The 21,672-nt window shown below is 36.9% G+C and overlaps 1 protein-coding gene across 1 annotated transcript in view; it reads left to right on the top strand.

Annotated features, from left to right (window-relative positions):
* LOC144301133 (uncharacterized) overlaps positions 1-21,672 on the top strand; it is a 93,456-nt gene that overhangs the window by 59,234 nt on the left and 12,550 nt on the right. The window contains exon 6 of the transcript XR_013367868.1: positions 19,342-19,595. The gene's annotated coding sequence lies outside the window, so the exon portion shown is untranslated. The remainder of the gene's footprint in view (positions 1-19,341; positions 19,596-21,672) is intronic.

The raw sequence follows: 21,672 nt of genomic DNA on the forward strand, positions 1-21,672 counted from the left end.
TACTTTACTAACTTTTCCAAATATAATTAATATGTGTACTATTTTTTAAGGTCCAAAAATATTAAGACTTTCCCTCATATTAATTTTTTTACACTGAGGTAATCAGATGTACAGAAGAGTTACAAAAATAGTTGCAAGAGTTCCAAAATACTCTTTATTTAGTTTCTCCTAATTTTAACATCATGCATAGCCATCTTACAATTCACATAATTAAGAAGTTAACATTGGTAAAGTATTGTTAATTAAACCACAGATTTTACTAGTTTTATTCTAAAGTTCTTCTATACTAAGAAAAATCCAGAATCCCACATTGCATATAGTTTTCATGTCTTCATAGTTTCCCTCAATCTGTAATAGTTCTTTAATCTTTTCTTGTTTTGTTTTTACCAACTTCAGATTTTGAAGAGTACTTGTTAGTTGTTTTGCACAATACTCTTCCATCTGAGTTTGTGTGATAATGTGTGTGTGTGTGTGATATTTTCTAATGATTAAATTGAAATATCCATTATGTTAAGTGATGGGACCTTCTCAGGGTATCATATAGGAGGTTATTATTTCTACCTTTGTAATAATCATTATTTTCCTGCAATTAGTAAGTATTTGGAGGTGGAAATAATTTGAAACTACGTCAATATCCTGTCTCTTCTTGTTACAAAGACCTTGAAACCATATTCTTCAAGAACCAAAGCAAACATTATTATGGTGTTTTAATAGTGATTTTCTAGTCTCTTCATTTCTTCTACATTTATTGAGATTACTCTGTAAGGAAGCATTATCCCTTTACCTCCATTTACTTATTTATTTTGTTATATACTTATTTTAACATGGATCCATGGATATGTATTTTAGCCTTTGGAATATGATCCAAACTTGCTACTGATGTTGCTCAAATTCTTCTAGTTGTGACCACTGGAGCTCTTTCAGATTAGCTCCTGTGTTCTTTCAACATACGCCTATTCTATTTGAAAGAGTGGGAGGGAGGGATTCACTTACTTTTCATCAGAATATCTGGGGTCATCCTGTGTTTTGCTTGTCTCAGTCCTGAAAAAAACCATCTCTCCAAGAAGATTGTGTTTGTCAGAACATGGAATTAAGAAACTAAGTTGTAGGTGTTAGGTGTTTTTATTGCTACTGTGGTGGTACAGATCTTTGGTTCTTCTAGTGAACAGACCTGACAAATATACAGATATATACTAACCCACTTCCAAATAATTATTTGCATAGAGTATTTATACGTAAAATAGTTTGTAATAATCCCTGGCAATTCAGGACTCACTCTAGTCTTTATTCTTACAGCTTCTTTCTCTGACAACAAGAAACTAACTCTCACTCAACACTGGTGTACACATACAGTTGCTGACTGTTAGTTAAACAAATTCATCAACCAGAATATAGTTTTGTGAATTGTCTTTAAGTCTTACAATATCCAATCAAAACACTTTTTCCAAAGTTATTTAGGTCAGCTCCTTTCTTTCCCATGCCCTTTTGAGGAGTGAGATGATTCCTCTGCAACATGGAATTACTTGTCACAGTTTTTACTATATCTTGAATTCCCTGCATATCATGGTAGATTTGAAAACAAAAACATCCAAAGAGTAAAACTCGCTCTGCATGGTGTACAGTTCTATCATTTGGGGAAAAAAATCCACGGAGTCATGCATTTACCACCACAATTCACATTTAATATGATCATTGAAAAAATTGAACTACAGTCTGCCATATTGTTAATATATGTGTTCCATTTAATTTTGTTTGTTTTCTTCTATTTTTCTTTCTTTGGATTATTTGAACATATTTATGATTATATTTATCTCCTCTATTGACTTATTATTAAAACTTAAAAACTTTAATGGTTTTCCTAAAATTATATATCTTACATTATATATCTTTATTCAATTAAATACTACCTTAAAATAATGTTATACAGCTTGAATATGTGATTTAAGATCATACAACTATTTAGTCTCAAGTCTTTTCATCCTTGTATTTTTGCTGTCATATGTTTTTCATATTATATAAATATACAAATTTTTCATGCCTGAAGAATTTCCTTTAACACATCTGAACAATCTGAGTCAACATTCAAATAATATGGTCTAATACTTATCACAGTATTTTTCCAAGTCCTGCCTTAGAATAATACTGGTGTCAATAATACTTGGTGCCATTATTATCATATATTTTATATTTACATATGTTACAGATATAAAATATATTATTACCATTTTTGCCTTTAACAGCCAGTTATCTCTTAGAGCAATTAAAAATAAGAAAAATGAGTTTTATGTTACTTTCATGTATGTCATTTTCAATACTGGGATTTCATTGTGTGGACTCAAGTTTCCAACTATTATCAGTGTGTTTTTCTGAAAAATTCCCTTTGATATTTCATAGCCTGTATCTTCTGATAAGGAATACCCTCAATTTTTGTTTTGGATTTTCTGAACCAGTGTTTACTTTTCCTTTGCTCTTTATAGTTTTGCGTTGACAGTTGTATTTATTGAACTCCTTTTTAGTACTTTTATGATACTATTCCATTTTCTTCTAGGTTGTGTGATTTTGAACAATAATTCTACTATACTTCTTATCTGTGTAATCATTCAATAACTTCTTTTGGTTTCTGGTTGCTTTCAAGATATTCTCTTTGGTTTTAAACAATTTAAACAAGAAAGACATCGTGTGTGTGTGTGTGTGTGTGTGTGTGTGTGTGTTTGTGTTTGCAGGGTGGTGGAGCTTGGCACTCTATTAGCTTTTTAGATCTTCAATTAATTTTAGAAAGTTTTTGGTCATTACTTCCTCAGGTATTTACTCTGTGCTGCTCAGACCTCTTTTTTGGGGGAGATTCCAATTATTCAGATGTTATAGCACTTGATATTGTCACAGAGCTTAATGACTCTGCTTTTATTACTCTACTTTTAGTTTTGTTTTCACTTTTATTTTTTAGTTTTTCACTGTTTCTGAGTATTTTCAATTGATAATCCTCAGAGTCATTGATTCTTTCATTTACACTATTGAGTCTTCTGATGAACCTCTCAAAAGTAGTCTCATCTTAGTTGCTGTATTTTTCATTTGAAACATTTATATTTGAATCTCTCTAGTCTCCCTCTCTCTGCTAAAACTATTCATCTGGTCCTATCTGTGTTCCACCTTTTTATACCTAGTAGCCTCTTCATTATAGCTTTTAAATCTGCTGAAGAATGGTTCCAACCTATATTAGCTCTGAGTCTGGTCATGAAGATTGCTTTGTCTCTTGAAAATATGTTGTATTTTCTTACTTTTTGTAGGAATCATAATGATTTTTTTTTTTTTTTTTTTTTTTTTTTTTTGTAGCAAGGTGGGTATCTTGGGAAGGCCAGTGGAGCCTGAGGTAACTAGTTTCATACTAGGTAACTCATTAATGGACAAAATGTTCCCTCTTCTAGGACTTTACAGTGAAGTTTTATTCTAATTGGGACTTGAGATTTGAAGTTTGTGGTCAGTGTGATCATCCTCAGTGTGCCACGGGCTTCAAATTCCTCTAGTAAAAATTTGTGCTTAAAGTAAGGCCTTATTTGCCAGATAGCTTTTCTCAGTGTCTATTCCATATGGAGCTTTGTATTTCATCTCAAAAAGACCTCCCAGGTCTCTTACCTTTTTGTCCTTCTCCTACCCCTTCCAACATGATTTCCGGATTACTTGTTATGCCATACTTGTTACCTCAGCAATGGGAGGTAGGAAAGGCCTTATCTGGTTATTCTGATGAAGCCCCAGTCTCAGTGACACCATGGCCCTGTGTCTTATCAGTGCTCCTAACACACCTTGGCTGTAGTTGTGGTTCTAGCACCTACCCCTGCCCATCCTCCAGGAGTAGATTTTTTTTTCTGTTTTTTCCTTCTGATTATCAATAGTATCCTTAGCCTTTCAGTGTTTGTTGCCCTTCTGTGCTAGTGTACTGAGGCTGCTGTAGCAATTGCCATAGTCTTGGTGACTTAAAGACTTTTTTTTTTATTTACTCAGAGAGAGAGAGAGAGAGAGGAGCAGAGACACAGGCAGAGGGAGAAGTAGGCTCCATGCAGGGAGCCTGACGTGGGACTCAATCCCAGGTCTCCAGGATCACAACCTGGGCTGCAGGCGGCGCTAAACTGCTATGCTACCGGGGCTGCCCAGTTTTGGTGACTTAAAATATTAAATGCGATCACTCACAGTTCTGGATGTTAGAAGTCTGGAATCCAGCAGAGCCACATACCCCCCAGGGGCTCTCTGGAAGAATCTGTCCCTTTCCTCTTCCAATTTCTGGTGGCTGCTCTGAAATTTCTGTGCTTTTAGCCACGTCTCTGCCTCTGTTTTCACTCATCCTTTCCTTAATCTGTCTTCTCTGTTGTCTGCCTTGTAAGAATACACATTATTGCATGGAGGGTTGTTTTGTGAAGGTCTCAGAATATTGATAACAAATGCTGTGGTCAGATAGGCCCTTGTGGCTCTTATTATGACTGTAAGACACCCTTCATCAACAACCATCAAGAACCTGAGAAATATGGAGGTTTATTATTTACAAGACCTGGAAATTACACAGCACAGCACGGTCAAGGTGGGGAGGGGTTAAAGTGCATCGGCAAGTGGTTCTGCTTTTAGTGAGGTCAAGGGTGAGATCTAGGGTTTCACGGGCTCCTTTCTTATTGGTGAACTTAAAACTTGGGGCAGGGTGGTTTGGTCAGGTAAGCATCTGACTATTTCAGCTCAGGACAAGCTCTTCAAGATTGTAAAATCAAGCCCCGCATTGGGCTCTGTGCTCTTGTGAAGTCTGCTTCAGATTCTCTCTCTCATAAAAAAATATAAACTTAACAAAAAATAAAACTCAACAAGAGTGGGAAGAGAAAAGAAGCTTCAGTTAGAGGAGGTGGCCAGATACTTTATCTAGTCCTATGTCTGCCAATGCATTTATTCATTTTGAATGGATGCCTCTTTGAAATGGATGGCCTAGCAGTCAAAATTTAGGTCAGTCACTTGCATTACAAAAAAGAAAATAAGCAACTGTCAGGGTTTACACTACAAAGGCCCACCCAGATAATCTAAATTAAACTGCTCCTCTCAAAATCCTTAATCACACTTTCCCCCATATCAGATAATATTCATAGGGTTCAGGGATTTGGGCATGGATTATTATTCATGGAGGAGGAAGGAACCATTCAACACACTGTACCTTCTAACTCAAATACAGGCTTTTGTTCAATAGGAGAGTGAGGCTTATCCAAGTGGGGTCATGCCTCTCACTAGATACGGTTGCTATTCTCTCTCTGAGGTCAGTCTGATGGGGACATTTTCACAGGACTTTCTACAATCTTTGTATGAGCCCCTGTTGGGATTACTACAGAAAAAAAAAAAAAAAAAAAAAACCTCAAAGAGAATGCCGACTGCTGTAATTTCAGTCCTCCCAGGGGCTTTAAACTTCCTCACCATGCATACTTGTCCTGAACCCACTTTGTAACCCAACTCAGTGTTTGCATCTTGTCTTTCCTTGCAGGTACTATTTTCTTTCCATCTCTTTCTGTGTGTGTGTGTGTGTGTGTGTGTGTGTGCATGTGTATGTGTGGGGGGGGGCGGTATTACCAATTATATCTCTAATAGGATCAAGACAAGTTGTGAATCTGCATTGGGTATAATGACTGAAAAAATACTTTGCTAATTGTTATAAAATGACATCTTGCTGTTTTAATTTTCAAATCTCTGATTATCAGTGAAAATGACAGTGTTTCATGTTTGTTGAAATAGTTAAGAATCTCACTTAAACTTTGTTGATGAAGAAGAAGCATCATAAGAACATTTAAAGAAGGGTAACTGAGGAGGAAGGCTAGGCATATAACATTCCAGGTGCTAATTAAGCATGAAGGAGGCAACTACTTGGTTGGAATGTGTCGGAGACAATTAACGAGTCACATTTGGAATAAAAGATCTTCAAGTTTCTTTGAATCCGGACTGTGCACTTGGGGATAAGAGAATACATAGAAATGAGTTGTATCTCAACATGCTAAATTTAGGGGAGAGGAATTTGTTTAGCACCCTTTCTGATGCTGGCTCTGGTCACTTCCCCTCTACTCTTTACCTTTCCCCACCCAGGAACAAGATGTTGATACTATTTACCTAAAGGCCATTCAGTTTAGCACTTTCTAAAACATGCCAATTTTTAACCTAGAATGTGCCTTCATCTCAATTGTCTTAAGATCCTTTTTGTTTTCTTTCTTTCTTAGGGAAATTTCTCATCAATACACTGAAGCTCATTTCATTTTAAATGAAGCAGCTGCACATGGTGTTGCGTAGGGGGACTGTTGTGTGTGAGATAACAGACTGGTGGTCAGATAAAAGCTGCGTCTAATGGAAAAGTAGGATTAATTTAGCAAATTGCTGGACTAATTTCTAACGGTAGCCTGATTTAAAAGACTGTATGATACTGCATGAAATTCCTAAAATTTGGGTTGTTTCTGGGAAGCTCTGAGGAAACAATTAGAAAAAAAACCCTGCTTGTTTGTTTTTCTTTTTGTCTTGACTTTTCTTACTGTGATGCAGAGATGTGATATTGTTTGAGTATAAGAATAGATATTATTTCCCGTATTCCAGAAGCTATAATTCTATATTAGAGGACAAAATAACTGCAAGAGCTATTCCAAAGGATTCAGTGTGAGGAATCACACTGAATAGTTACAGCCATAATGCTTGTAACTACTTCCCCATGTTATAAATGCCAAGGACTAGAGGAAAGGAAAGAGTCCTTCTTGGTTCCCATTTGAGGGGAAAAAAATCTTTTTATTAAGAATTTATTTTGGATCAATGGATAGCAACCCGCTGGGGCTATTTCAGTGTAGGCAGAGATCACGGAGGTCAACAAATCTGTCTTCCTGTCTCTGAAATGTTTTAGGAAAAAGATTAAACATATGATATCAGCAAAATATCTGTAGCTAGGGAGTAGGCAGGACTAAGTTCTCATCCTAGTTTTATCACTGCCTAGTTTGTTACTCAGAAATTTTCTCCAGGAATAGAGAGATGGCAGGACCCTCAAAGAACAAAAATAAAACTGAACTGTCCAGAGTTAGCTATAAAAAGAACAAAAATAAGACTGAACTGTCCAGAGTTAGCTATAAAAATCTGTGGGATGGCCATTTTGCCTGTCTTAAGAATTGCAAAGCAAGGCAATCTCATGCCTTCAACAATAAGGTATTCCCAAACTTATGGATAGTATAGACCTCGTGTTGTATCTAAGTGTCTTAAGACATAGGATTCAAGGAAAATCAATCATGCATTTGAAGTAGATCCCATCCAAGCTTTTCCATCATATTCAGTAATTGTTTTTTTCAATCATGACCTCAGTGCAGGGACACCTGGGTGGCTCAGTGGTTGAGCATCTGGCTTTGGCTCAGGTCATGATTCTGGGGTCCCACATCAGGCTTGCTGCAGGAAGCCTGCTCCTCCCTCTGCCTGTGTCTCTGCCTCTCACTCTATGTCTCTCATGAATAAATAAATAAAATCTTTTTAAAAAGACCTCAGTGGATGTCGGAATGGTGGGCACCTTGTACTACTTTGATTAACATTGTCAAATCAAATAGTATAATAGTTCATCTTGTGGGCTCTGTAGTCAATTTGCCTGTTTTAGAATTCTAGATTCCCTTCTACTAGTCATGTGAACTTAGACAAGTAATTTAACCTGTTGAGTCTTAATTTTTGTTACCTGTGAAGTTGTGGTATCATAAAACAACCTGCTGAAGTAAATGAAAATATGAAATGAGGCCTTTTATGTAAATCATGGTGCTAGAACATATACCAGGTGATCCAATAAATATTAGCTATTATTTCTACCAACCCAACCCTTTTAACTGAATTATATTTAGAAGCTATAAAGTACTGTGTAAAATATAACTGAAATTTCCAGATGGATTGTGGTAATAACGTATTTCCCACTTTATTTTCCTTCTAATGCATCTGTAAGCATCATTAAATTATGCTAATAAACACTGACTCATATCCTCTACTTCTACTTCTATTCTCTAGCTTCTTAAAATTTTTTGTGTGTGTTTTTAGGAATACTTTATTTCATGTAATAGTTCCCTTGTGAGCAATTTAGAGACTTAAGAGAGCTTTCTCACTGATTATTTCACTTTCTTTCTGTTAGAGAGAGACCTTTAGTTAACCAGTTCAGATCTCCAGGTTGTTAAAATCAGCCCTGTCATTTATTTATTCTTCAAATATTTACTGAGCAGTTACTGTGTTTCATGTAAACTTCTAGTTGTATTAGTAGATAGTATGAATATTAAGGAACCTAATTTTTCTCTAGTCTCAATGAGTGAAAGTCTGCTACCCACCTGAATTCATTGCTAGGAGTGTCAGAATTAAAACTCTCAGAACCTGAGACAGCTCTCCATGGAGCATAGTGGGTGATGAGTTTGGAAAGTCAGCAATCTGTCTCTCACTTCCAAAAGTCCTATCGGTACTATAAGTGAGTCTATAACCCCAAAAAAGGGTCTCATTTTTTTCCTCTAATTTTTATGTAGTTACTGTGCCATTCACAGATGTCCCTTTCTGGGGCTTAATTCTCAAAGACTGTTCTCATTCCTTTTTAGATTCTCTCTCTTAACTTCAGGTCTTGCTCTACACCACTCTGCATTTTCTCTTTCCTGTGCCTCTCCATTAAGGGAATGTTGCAGAACATGCAATTTTTAAAAATAAAACATTTTGTTTATTATACTAGTAAATTCTCTTTGGGTTTGCCAAATACCCACAGTGGATCTGAAGGATTTATATGGAAATTAAGGCAGCACTACATCTGCCTAATTAGACAGATGTACTCATAAAAGGAGCCCAGTGCCTGCTGGAATGGGAGGAGGACTGGGCTGGGGGAACTCCTCCTCAGCTGTTAGGAGCTGTTAATGCACAGGCTCTAGTCTCCTGGGACACTTCCCTGCTCCACAGGCAAAGTGAGGATAAGTTCTTTTTCACATCCAATAAAGTATCAAATTAACCTCCCTCCCCACTGTTACAGACTTAATGTCAAATTCAAGGAAAGCAGGTTACAGATTTCAAGAAGAGTGGCAGGGACCCAGCCACTTTATTGGCATAGAGATTCTATACCTTGGGTCTATATTAGAATTACCTGGTGATCTCTACGATTTCTTATGACTGAGCCACCGAAGACCAATCACTGAAGACCCAAAATAACTGGAGGAGTATGATACAGGTCCCAATGTAAAAAAAGAAAATCAGAATTTAAAATCATTCACCTGTGTTTTTCACCATGCTTATTTGAACAATTTAGTAACATTGATGGGCCAAATTACAGTTGCTCAATCTTGTCATTTGTAACAGAAATTGGCATACACCTGCTCACAACTGTTATGGATTCACAAAACACACAACATAGAGCAGGCACAAAGAGACAAACACTAACATGTTTAGAAACTTGCACCACACAGCTGCAGATACCTATTCAGGCACACAGATTCATTCCTAGAACCTCACAAATGAGCTCCTGGATATGTCGACACTCAGACACACATAGACTCAGAGACCTCATAGGAAAGAAATCCACAGTAATGGATTCACACAGATTTAGGTGCTGCTACAAAGACACACACACCAAAACAAACACATACATATTTGGATGCATTTAAAAGCCCACATGTATCAACTTAGCCCCAAACACACAGAAAGACCCTCAGAGATACTCAAAAACATAATAACCAGAGAGTGAACCTCCTGTTTTTTAAAAACTATATCTCAATAAAGCTGTTGAAAAATTAAGAGTAGGAATTATTGAGATACTCTTAGACAACTAGCAAACAAAGACATAAAAAGAGACATACACACTCCGGAAATCTCCTTTAGTAGTTCTGGATCTTCTTTACTTGTACATGTCTGCAGGTTTTCGGAGTGGCATTGTGGTATTACTTGCTACCTCTTGGTGGATAATACTTTTGCCAAATTCAATTGCAAGTTCCCTGGCCCCCTGCCCAGGAGGGTCGTGTGAAAGGCAGGATTGAAATTACAGCTTCCAAGAAGAAAATTATACATATTTTTCCAGAAAATGAGATTGTATCAAAAATATTCCTCCTACAGGAACATGAAAATGTGAGGAGCAAGTTAAGAATGTTTCACTCAGGTTTGAATGCTCACAGAGATCCAGACAGTAGAACAAATATCCTGTAATAATGACAATTAAGAAGTAATATCTTTCTGGCCTTTGATAGTATCAATTGTCTGATACCTACTAACTCAGTTAATCATATCACAGAGCTATTCCCTATGATCTCATTTGATCTTTAGAGTAACCAGATGAAGAATTATTATTTTGATAAACATTTGACACTTGCTGAAATTACTCCCAGCAGAAGCTGTGTAGCATTTTTAGGTCATCCAGCCACTAAATTTCATGTTTAGAAGTCAGATTTGTGTCTGATGGACTTAGGAGTCAGAGCTCTTGGCAGTTATGTGGGAAGGCCTCTGCAGACCCTGGGCTTGGGGTTCATTTTATGGCACATCTTAGTTTGCATATGGAAAAACTGAAGATCAGAGTTAAGTCCTTAACAATGAGCTTCCAGGGACACACACAGAGCCCTATTCTAAGGCTGATGCCACCAGAGAAATGAATTTTTGAAATAGTCAATGAACTGTATGTGAATTGGAATAGGTGAAGAAAAGGAACCAAGATTGAATTAAAAGTCCAATGGCCATGCTTTGAACACCCTCCAAATGAGACTGGGTTTCCCTGGAACACAGTGGGCTTCTTTCTACTTCTGTCTACTCCTCTGTTGCTTTTCTGAGGACTATGAAACTGTTCTCCTTAGCATTTGGTCCAGTGACATCTCAAAAAGCTCTTGGAGGGGATTCAATTCTATCCACAAGAGTAGAGGTACAACTCTGACTTCAGGAAGGGGTTTTGTCTGTTTTCCTTTTTATCAGGGTGTAGGTCTGGCTGGAATGAAAAATGTTCCATAAGTGGGGAAGCATCTTGAATATATTGGAGAATTTCCTCTAAATTCTCTTCTCAGAATATGAGTGTGCTTATGAAATTCCTTGGTATTTAATTCCATAGGTAAGAGATTAGGGGAAAAAACGTAAGGCTTCCAAAGAAGGTGATAATGACAAAAGGATGGAGACACACGGCATTGGATGATATGTCCCAGATCCCTTTATTACTCATTTAAACATTTTAAATTGTTGCCAATTTTAAAACTTAGAAGGTTTTATGCAAATATCTAAATTCCTGGTGTCTTTTAAAAATGAAAATGAGAAGACCCGGCAACTGTGGGCTGATGGTTTCCATGGCAATAACTGACCAAACGTGTGTAGCAGCTTCACCAATGAGTTGGTCATGTGCTCTATTGTGCATCCCTATTTGTCACATTCCCCACTAATTATGTTCATTCTGACCCATTTAACTTATCTGGGTTACCTATTGGACACTGCAGGTATCCACTGATATTCTCAGTATTCAGATAAAAATCATTACAATTTTAGAGACAGATGTTTTAGCAATCTAGAGAGAGAGAAATCAGCAAAGCATTGAGAGCTCAAAGATGATTTCATAAGGAAAGTGGGAATGAAGCTGTCTTATAACAAATCAAGATTTACTGAGGCAATAAAGGAGGATACTTTAGTGGAGGGTGCCTAATAAGAGGAATAAGAGATAATACAAAATTAAATTTTGGTGGACAAGAGACCAACCGTGCAAAGTAAAACTTTTAAACATTTAGAATAAAACGTGAAACATTATACTTACAATCTTAGGTTTGCAAAGGTTTTCCTTTTTAAATGACATAAAAAAGGATGAACCATAAAGAAAAAAAAAAACGGGTAAGTTTGAATCCATTCAATAAAGAACATCTGTTCATCCAAAGACATCATAAACAAGGTAAAAAGACAAGGAACAGATTTTGAGAAGATATTTGCAATGCATAAAACTGACAAAAGCTAAGTATCCAGAATTTATAGAATGCTTCTACAAATCAAAATGAAAAAAGATAAACAACCCAATGAAAAAATGGGCAAAATATATGAAAATGTCATTCACAAAAGAGAAAAGACAAATGGCCAATAAGTACATGAGAATGCGCTCAATTTGACATGTTATCAGAGAAAGGCAGATTAAAACAATAGAAAGCTATTATTCTGCAACCCTGTGACTTACATAAATCTAAAGTCAAATAATACCAAAGCATTAGACACAGATATGGCAAATTTGGAAATTTCAAACAGTAAAAGCTGGTACGTACCTTCAGAGGGCAAATGATAATATTAAATAAATTGTGTTATGTGTATACTTCTTAACCCAGTAATTTTCTTAACCCAGTAACATAACTTATGTGTGTACCTTGAATAAATTTTCACACATGTGCAAAAAAACAATATATGCTTGACTGTCCATTATATTATTGTATGTGATTGAGAAACACATCTTAAGTTGAAAAATTAAGATTGATTGAAAACATCTTAAATGATCCTCAACAGAAAAAGTGGTAAGTAAATTATTATATAGTGACAAAATGAAAAGCTTGTAATATAGTGGAAATAATTGCACTATACAACATTTGTCAATTTAGCTAAATTTTCAAAACCTTCAAAAAATTAAAATGCAGAAAAATGTACTCATCCAAATATAAAAGCATGAAGAATAAGAGTGAATGACATGATTGGTTTAAAAAAAAAAGATAGAAAGAAAATGAGTTTGTGTGAAGGGAGATAAGGTTGTAAGGTTGCCAATATCTGGCCCAGGGCACATTAGGGTCTGGAGTAGGGAAACATCTGAAAAGCTTCACTTTGTTGTAGAAGCTTTTAATGTTACTGTGCTTTCACTGTCTGATCAAGAAACCAAAGACAAGATCTCTATTTCAAGGCTATTATTACATGGGGGAAAAGAGCCATTACAGATTCATGTGGAAGATGGTAGTTTCTGGTTTCAAAACTTTTTTTTTTTTTTTTTTTGGTTTAAGAACTTTTATCTGAAGAAGTAAGAGTCTTTTGCAGAGAAGCCAGTCCTGAGAGAAAAATCAGTTGATATTCTCTTCAGTTTGGACATCATGTAGAGGAAAACAACTGGACTCCCATAGATCATTCCCTAATTAGATAAACTTCACTTTTTGTTGAAACTTACAATAACTTACTACTGTCAAGACCTCTGTCTGTGCCTAGCCTCCTCTTCTTGAGGACATACAAATCAGCCAAAAGCAGAGCTCTGAAAATTATACTCTGCTTTTCAGAAATCTCAGATCCTCATTCTTGGAATAAAGCTCAGATCCTGCATTCTCTGAGGTTCCTTTTTTTTTTTTTTTTTTTTTCCATTCCTTTTGAACAGTTTTTGGTTTACAGCAAAATGGATCAGAAAATATAGAGAGTAAATGCCTCCTCCCCCAACAAAAGCACAGCCTCTCCCACTATTAATATCCCACACTAGAGTAGGTACATTTGTTATAATGATGAACCTACACTGACACCTCATTATCTCCCGAAGTCCATAGTTTATATCAGGGTTCATAGCTGGTGTTGTACGTTCTTGTTGACAAAGGTATAAGACATGATCTCACCATTACAGCAACATACAGAGTGGTTTCTCTGTCCCCCAAATCCTCTCTGCTTCATCCCTTTCTCTCCATAATCTCCGACAACCACATATCTTTTTACTGTCTCCACAGCTTTGCCTTTTCCAAAATGTCATATAGCTGGAATTATATAGTGTGCAGCCTTTCAGATTGGCTTCTTTTGCTTAGTAACACGTATTTAAGTTTCCTCCATCTAAAAATTCAGATTGATAGCTGATTTCTACTAACACTATTGGATAATACCCCATTGTATGGAGGTACTATATCCATTCACCTGTTGAAAGACATCTTGATTAATTTTAAGTTTTGGTAATTATGAAGCTCCTATAAATATCCATGCACAGGTTTTTGTATGGACATAAGCTTTCATCTCCTTTGGGTAAATACCAAAGAGCATGATTGTTAAATTATATGGTAAGAATATGTTTAGTTTTGGGAGAAACTGCCCAACTGTTTTCCAAAGTGGTTGCATCATTTTATATTCCCACCAGCAATGAATGAGATTTCCTGCTGCTCCACATCCTTGTCAGCATTTGGTGTTGTCAGTGTTCCAGATTTTGGCCATTATAATAGGTGTGTAGTGGCATCTTACTATTGTTTTAATTTGTTGTTTTTTTTTAAGATTTTATTTTATTGTTTTAATTTTAATTTCTCTAACAACATGCAATGTGGAGCATCTTTTCATATGCTTATTTGCCATCTATATATCTTCTTTGGTGAGATATCTGTTAAGACCTTTTGCCAATTTTTTAAAAAGATTTTTAAATTTATTTATTCATGAGAGACACAGAGAGATGCAGAGAGCCTGATGCATGACTAGATCCCAGAACCTTGGGATCATGACCTTAACCAAAGGCAGACTCTCTACCACTGAGCCACCCAGGTGCTCCCTTTTACCTTTTTTAAAATCTGTTTGTTTGTTTTCTTATTGTTGAGTTTTAAGAGTTCTTTGTGTCTTTGATATCAGTCCCTTATTTCATGTGTATTTTGCAAATATTTTCTCCCATTCTCATTCTCTAACATTGTCTTTTATAGAGCATTTTTCATCTCAATTAAGTCCATCTTATCAACTATTTCTCTAATACTTCATGCTTCTGATGTTGTATAGCCTCTGATTTTTGACTCTAGCTTTTTTTACTTTCTACTCTCCACATTGCTTCATCTGTTATGTCAACAGGTGTTTACTGTGAACTTTTTTATGATCACACAGAATTGAGAAGGAGCAAAAGACAATAGTGTTGTTCTCACATAGCTTGTACACCAGGGTAGAAGCAGGCTATAAACACACTGACAAATTAAGAGAATTTCAGAGACTTTAAGTGCTAATAAATGTGTAAAACAAAAATATGGTACAATTTCCCTGGGGACACTCTACAGTGTGATTAGATGACGTCACACCAAGGAGATGAAACTTTACATGGCATAAGTAGGATAGGAAGCAGTTTGTCAATAAACATCTGTGGGAGGAACCTGTCAGACTCCTCTCCTGTACTCTGCCCCAATCACTGTCCCTGATCTATTCCTTCAGGTCATTGTGCCTTTGGTCTCAGCTATTGTTTCTGCTTAGAACACCGCTCCTCTAGGACATCTTATCTGCCCCACCTCATTCAGCACCATTGATCTGCCTTTGCCAGTCCTTTCAGTAGTAGGGTGAGCATGTTCTCCCTGGGCTATTTGGTTACCAGTGATTAGACCACTGAAATGGGTATAAGGGGAGAAAAAGAGGGCATATATTGGATTAGAAAGCATGTCACTAAGAACTGGTAAGAACCTCCTAACTTCACCTTCTAATCTTAGTAGGTATTTGGAAGCAGAGGCTTGTTTTATGTGGAACAATCTATTACATATAAGGTCTTATACATACTGAGTGCTTGTAAAATACATGTTGAATAAGTCTTTGAATTCTGTTTATCATTGTTATTGTTGGCTGATATTTATGGAGTACTTATTATGTGCCAAGCCCTATGCTAAGAATTGCTAATGCATGGTCTTTTTAAATTCCTATATATAGCTTGTGAGTTAGACAATATGAGTATTTATGCTTTACAGACAACATTTTCAGCAAAAATATTTAACTACAACAATAATAAGACAAGATCTTATTTATTTGTTTATTTATTTATTGTTCAGAACAATTTGGCAAAGCACTTTTCTTTTAAAAACTTTTAGCTAACCTCCCATTTCCTGTTGATCAAATGAAACAAATTGGTAATGGCCAGGGCTGACATATTGGATTATGTCAGATGGACCTAAATTCATTTCCCAGGACATTGTAGCCCATAGGTTATATGCAAGGTCATTTTAATGGTCCTTATTCTTTATACATTTCCTGATCTTTTTTTCCCCCCCAATGGATGCTTTCAGTCTCTAAAACAAAACTAAACAAAGCAAAACAAAACAAAACAAAACATGGATTATACTTTTCCTCTACTTGCTTTCCTGCTTATCATTATGAGTTCCTTTGGCCAATGGAGCATGGGAATAGGTAACAGGCTCTTTTTTTTTTTTTTTTTTTCTGGAATCTCTCAGAAGAGTTTTCTCTGGGTATTTCCTGCCTCCTCAGTCTGGGCCCCAGAATGAACTCATGTCACTCAGGATTGCCCCAGCTGACCACCCACTATAGACTGCAGCATGAGGTAGTAGAGCAGCAGACCCGACAGCATTAAGCTGAGCCACACTATAAGAAATAAAATAACATGTGTTAGTGTATGTTGGTGCCTGTTGGTTACACAGCAATAAAATCCAAATCCTTATCTAATAATTTTGGTTAGGAAAAAAAGTAGAAGTGGTTTGGAGGAGTGGCCACCATGGAAATCCATACTTTTAATGATTACAGCCCCTTTATCCTAAGGTGCAGTGTCATTTTTCTCCTTTCATTTTCATTTTCTTTTTTTCTCTAGCCCTTTTCTTCTGCCTAAATCAGGTTTAATAAGACTGTACTTGAGGGATGTCTGGATGGCTCAGGGACTGAGCATCTGCCTTTGGCTCAGGGCATGATCCCGGGTCCAGGGATTCAGTCCAATATAGGGCTTCCTGCAGGGAGCCTGCTTCTCCCTCTGCCTGTGTCTCTGCCTCTCTCTCTCTCTCTGTTTTGCATGATAATAAAATCTTTTTTTAAAAAAAGTCTGTTTACTTGAGTTAACGTGGTGAAGTTTTTTGCAGTAAAGAATATCATACTGTGCTGAGTCAAGCCCTAGAGGGAACAGCAAAGGTAATAAGGGGAAAAAAAAAAAAGCTAAGAGGAAGCCACCGTGGATCAGGATGGTTTGATGTGCTCTCTTAGAGTAGATGACTTGCAACACGGGTTACTTTCATTCATTTTCTACATTGGCTAGCTCTGCCTGCTTCTCCCAAGTTCAGAGCTTCAGCTTCACAAAATATTTTTGGCCTATAAAGGGGCATTTTGAAGCACTTGTCTCTATAATACCTAGCCTATGGCAAGACATTACCAGATGTTGATCGAATAAATGAGTGAATGAACAAACCAATCAGTGAATTAATGAGTGATAATCAATGGAAAAGGTTATCAATGAAAACAGTGATCTCACCAGCAATATGATTTATTTGACACAATATGAGAGGACTAGAGATCACTAGAGATCTTCTCCCTTTTCCCATTAAAGCTTCACAATGTCCTATTGATGTAGGTGACATGCATCTCACAAACCAGAACATTGAGGGTTGAGTAATTAGCTCAGAATGAAATCAGTAGTAGCAACATCCTTCTAGATTGTGTCCTGAGGCAAGGGAAACAAAAACAAAAATAAACTACTGGAACTACATCAAAATGAAAAGCTTCTGCACAGCAAAAGAAATAAATAACCAACAAAACCAAAAGGCAACACTAAATGAGAGAAGATATTTGCAAATGACATAGCTGATAAAGGATTAGTACCCACAAAAAATAAATAATTTATAAAATCAACACCTTCCAAATGAATAATCTAATTAAAAAATGGGCAGAAGGCTTGAATAGACAATTTTTCCAAAGAAGACATAGAGATGTCCAACAGACACATGAAAAGAGCTCGATATCACTCATCATCAGGGAAATGCAAATCAAAACCACCATGAGATATCATCTCACACCTTTCAGAATGGCTAAAATCAAAAACACAAGAAGCAACAAGTGTTGGTGAGGATGTGGGGAATACGGAAAACTCTTGCGTTGTTGGTGGGAATACAAATTGTTATAGTCACTGTGGAAAACAGTATGGAGTTTCCTCAATTTACAGTTACCCTGTGATCTGGTAATTGCACTAGTGAATATTTTCCCCAAAATATGAAAACACTAATTCAAAGGGATATATACACTCCCATGTTTATTGCAGCATTATTTACAATAGCCAAACTATGGTACTACAGTAGCAGCCCAAGTGTCCATGGTAGATGAATGTATAAAAAAAACAGAGAAAAGGCATTGTGTGTGCCTTCATATGCGTATAAAATATGTTACTCAGCCATACAAAAGAAAAAAAATCTTGCTATTTGCAACAACATGGATGGATCTAAAAAGTATAATGTTAAAAAAAATAAAAAGTATAATGCTAAGTGAAATAAGCCAGTCAGATAATGAGATATACCAAATGATTTCACTCATATGTGAAATTTATGAAAAAATGAACAAAGGCTGCACCATTTCACATTCCCACCAACAGTGTAAGAGGGTTCCCTTTTCTCCGCATTTTCTCCAACATTGGTGGTTTCCTGCCTTGTTAATTTTCCTCATTCTCACTGGTGTGAGGTGGTATCTCATTGTGGTTTTGATTTGTATTTCCCTGATGGCCAGTGATGCGGAGCATTTTCTCATGTGCGTGTTGGCCATGTCTATGTCTTCCTCTGTGAGATTTCTCTTCATGTCTTTTGCCCATTTCCTGATTGGATTGTTTGTTTCTTTGGTGTTGAGTTGAATAAGTTCTTTATAGATCTTGGAAACTAGCCCTTTATCTGATACGTCATTTGCAAATATCTTCTCCCATTCTGTAGGTTGTCTTTTAGCTTTGCTGACTGTATCCTTTGCTGTGCAAAAGTTTCTTATCTTGATGAAGTCCCAATAGTTCATTTTTGCTTTTGTTTCTTTTGCCTTCATGGATGAATCTTGCAAGAAGTTACTGTGGCCGAGTTCAAAAAGGGTGTTGCCTGTGTTCTCCTCTAGGATTTTGATGGAATCTTGTCTCACATTTAGATCTTTCATCCATTTTGAGTTTATCTTTGTGTATGGTGCAAGAGAGTGGTCTAGTTTCATTCTTCTGCATGTGGATGTCCAATTTTCCCAGCTGGAAGGGGAAGAGGGCGGGGGTGGGGGTGAATGGGTGACGGGGTACTGAGGGGGCACTTGATGGGATGAGCACTGGGTGTTATTCTGTAGTTGGCAAATTGAACACCAATATAAAATAAATTTATTATTAAAAAATGAACAAAGGAGAAAAAAAGGAGAGGGACAAATAAAAAACAGACTCATAACTATAAAGAACAAACAGATGCTTACCAGAAGGTAAGTAGGGGAGGGGGGTGGTGAAATAGGTGAAGGGGATTACAAATATACTTATCTTGAGGAGCACTGAGTAATATATATGAAAGTGTTGAATCACTATACTGTACACCTGAAACTAATATAATGCTATGTTAACTACACTGGAATTTACATTTCAAAAAGAATGAAATTGATAGTAAATGCTGAAAGTGAGATGCAACAACTCCTTTCTTTGTCCCAGGTAAGTCTCAGGAATTACAGAAACCCATTTGGTGAATCACTTTTACTGTTGTGGCTTGTTCTATTTCACAGATGAGATAACATAGGCTTAAAGAGATATGGGAGCCTTATACAAGCCCCCTGGAAGGACCAGCAGTGGGGAGTGTGGAGATGAGGAGGACTGAGATTTTCTCTATGGAAAGCACAAAATTAAGAGAAAGAGATATGACTCTGAGGCCAAGGTTGCCAAGATTGGAAACAACACCAGTGCCGCACTGTGAAATCCGGCTTCGATACCTATAGAAGGCTCAGCCATTGTGCTGCCATGCTGACCCTCCCTTCTGAAGGTAAGGATCTGACTCTTCTGCTGCTTACAGAGACTGCCTCTCTAGGAGGTTGGTACTGTCTTTATAAACTGTGATACCTTGTAAACACAAGCTATTCTCAACAAATATTCTTTCTTCCTTTCTTCACTGCCAATTATGCTAAGAATTACACTGCTTAGATTTTATTTCCCTAGACCAGAATTTATCAACAACATCAACTTTATCTATTTATTAATTCTTCAAGTAACTCTTCTTTTTATTTGGGGGAGTGAGGGTGGGTGCCTTGTGAATTGTAAGATATTTAACAGCTTCCCTAGCCTCTACTCAGTAGTCCCAAGAACCTCCCACCCACCACTCTGCATTGGTGGGTTGTGACAATCAAAAGTGTCTAGCTTAGTTCAATTGAGAATTTAATTCCTGCTAGAATTCTAGGATGATCATTAAGTTGGCTCATCGGTCAATTACTCCTCCCTGTCCATGAGTTTCAGATTCCTTCTTGAGAATAGGTATTAATGGAATGGTGACTGGAGGAAGAGAAGTAAGGAAAGACTTCTGAATAATATGTGAAGGTGAGGTTTCAGACATAAAGATATTAACCTCTACAACTTGGAATGACAGACTAATCCCCCTTTTCTTACATTTGCCTCTGCTCTTACCTTTGCAATCTAACATTTCTTATTGTTTCACATATATGTTATCTGTCATCTAATTTAGCAAAAAGAATATTATGAAGCTCTCCTATTTATGGTCTTTGGGGGTGAATATCAAAATAAAACACAGTCTTGGACATTAAGAAGCTCACAGTTTTGTGACCCTTGTTCAGCCCAGATCTTTGCTTGCTGATGGGGCCTTGCTTCATCCTACACCCTACTGACACCTAAAAACAAAATGTGTGTCTTCAACTATTTGATTCTCCACAAGCCACAATTAAGGTAAATGACTAACAACCTAAAAGTGACCTGTCAACAATTTATTTTCCTTAAAAAATGGAGTCTTCAATGATTAAACCTCTGTTAAGGACTTAATTAGAAGGTGCTAATTAATAGATTTGGAAAGCACAGTTTTCCATTTGTTTAATTTAAAAATGGAAGTTAAACTACTGATTCATTTGTGCTACCTCAGGCTGTAAGCACCATGTTCATTCATTTGTATGAAACAACAAAGTTCACTGGGTCTCGGACTATCCAGGGCCAGTTAGGTATTCCCAAAGATTCTTTCTCCCTGAGGCAGTTTCCTTCACTCTCTAAGCCCTTCAGTCATTTTTGTTCATCCAAGAGCAAGATAAGTGGTTGGCCCCACTTTCACTGCCAGTTATTTTTCAGGAAAGACTTCACATCTCACTGGTTCTATGGGAAAAAAAAATGTCATGTTGGCACAGAGATTTCATTCTTTGTCTACACCACATTTCAGTGATGAGTCCATTCACAATTGGAGATGATACCCTGGTGAGAAATTCTTCTCAGGAAAAGGGTAGCTAAATTGCTGTTGACAATATTTTCCTCTGGATAAGAGAGAGTTACTTGTAATGAATATTCCAAGAAGATCTAATGGATTAAAAAAGATTCCTATGTATTTAGAAGGCACATATTATGCCTTATGTGCCCTGTTCTTCATACTTTTCTTACACATTTTCACACGTTCTCTTTTTTTTTAATTTTTATTTATTTATGATAGTCACACACACAGAGAGAGAGAGAGAGGCAGAGACACAGGCAGAGGGAGAAGCAGGCTCCATGCACCAGGAGCCTGACGTGGGATTCGATCCCGGGTCTCCAGGATCGCGCCCTGGGCCAAAGGCAGGCGCTAGACTGCTGCGCCACCCAGGGATCCCCTCACACGTTCTCTTTGATGTAGTATCATGAGGTTTGCTTATTAGGCATTATCTCCAGTTTATAGATGAAGAAACTAAAGCTTGGAAGGGTTAAGTGACCTGCCCTGCTTTAGTCAAGCCTGGCCCTCATTTATCCCCAAATGATAGCCGAAAGAATTATGTTTGTTTTCTAGACATGCCCAATTCCACTAACTGGGTAACTTAAAAAATAGAAATCTGTTGCCTTATGGTTCTGGAGGCTAAAGTTTAAAATCAAGGTGTTGGCAG

Source organism: Canis aureus, chromosome 29 (genome assembly GCF_053574225.1).
Source record: "Canis aureus isolate CA01 chromosome 29, VMU_Caureus_v.1.0, whole genome shotgun sequence".
NCBI lineage: Eukaryota > Metazoa > Chordata > Mammalia > Carnivora > Canidae > Canis > Canis aureus.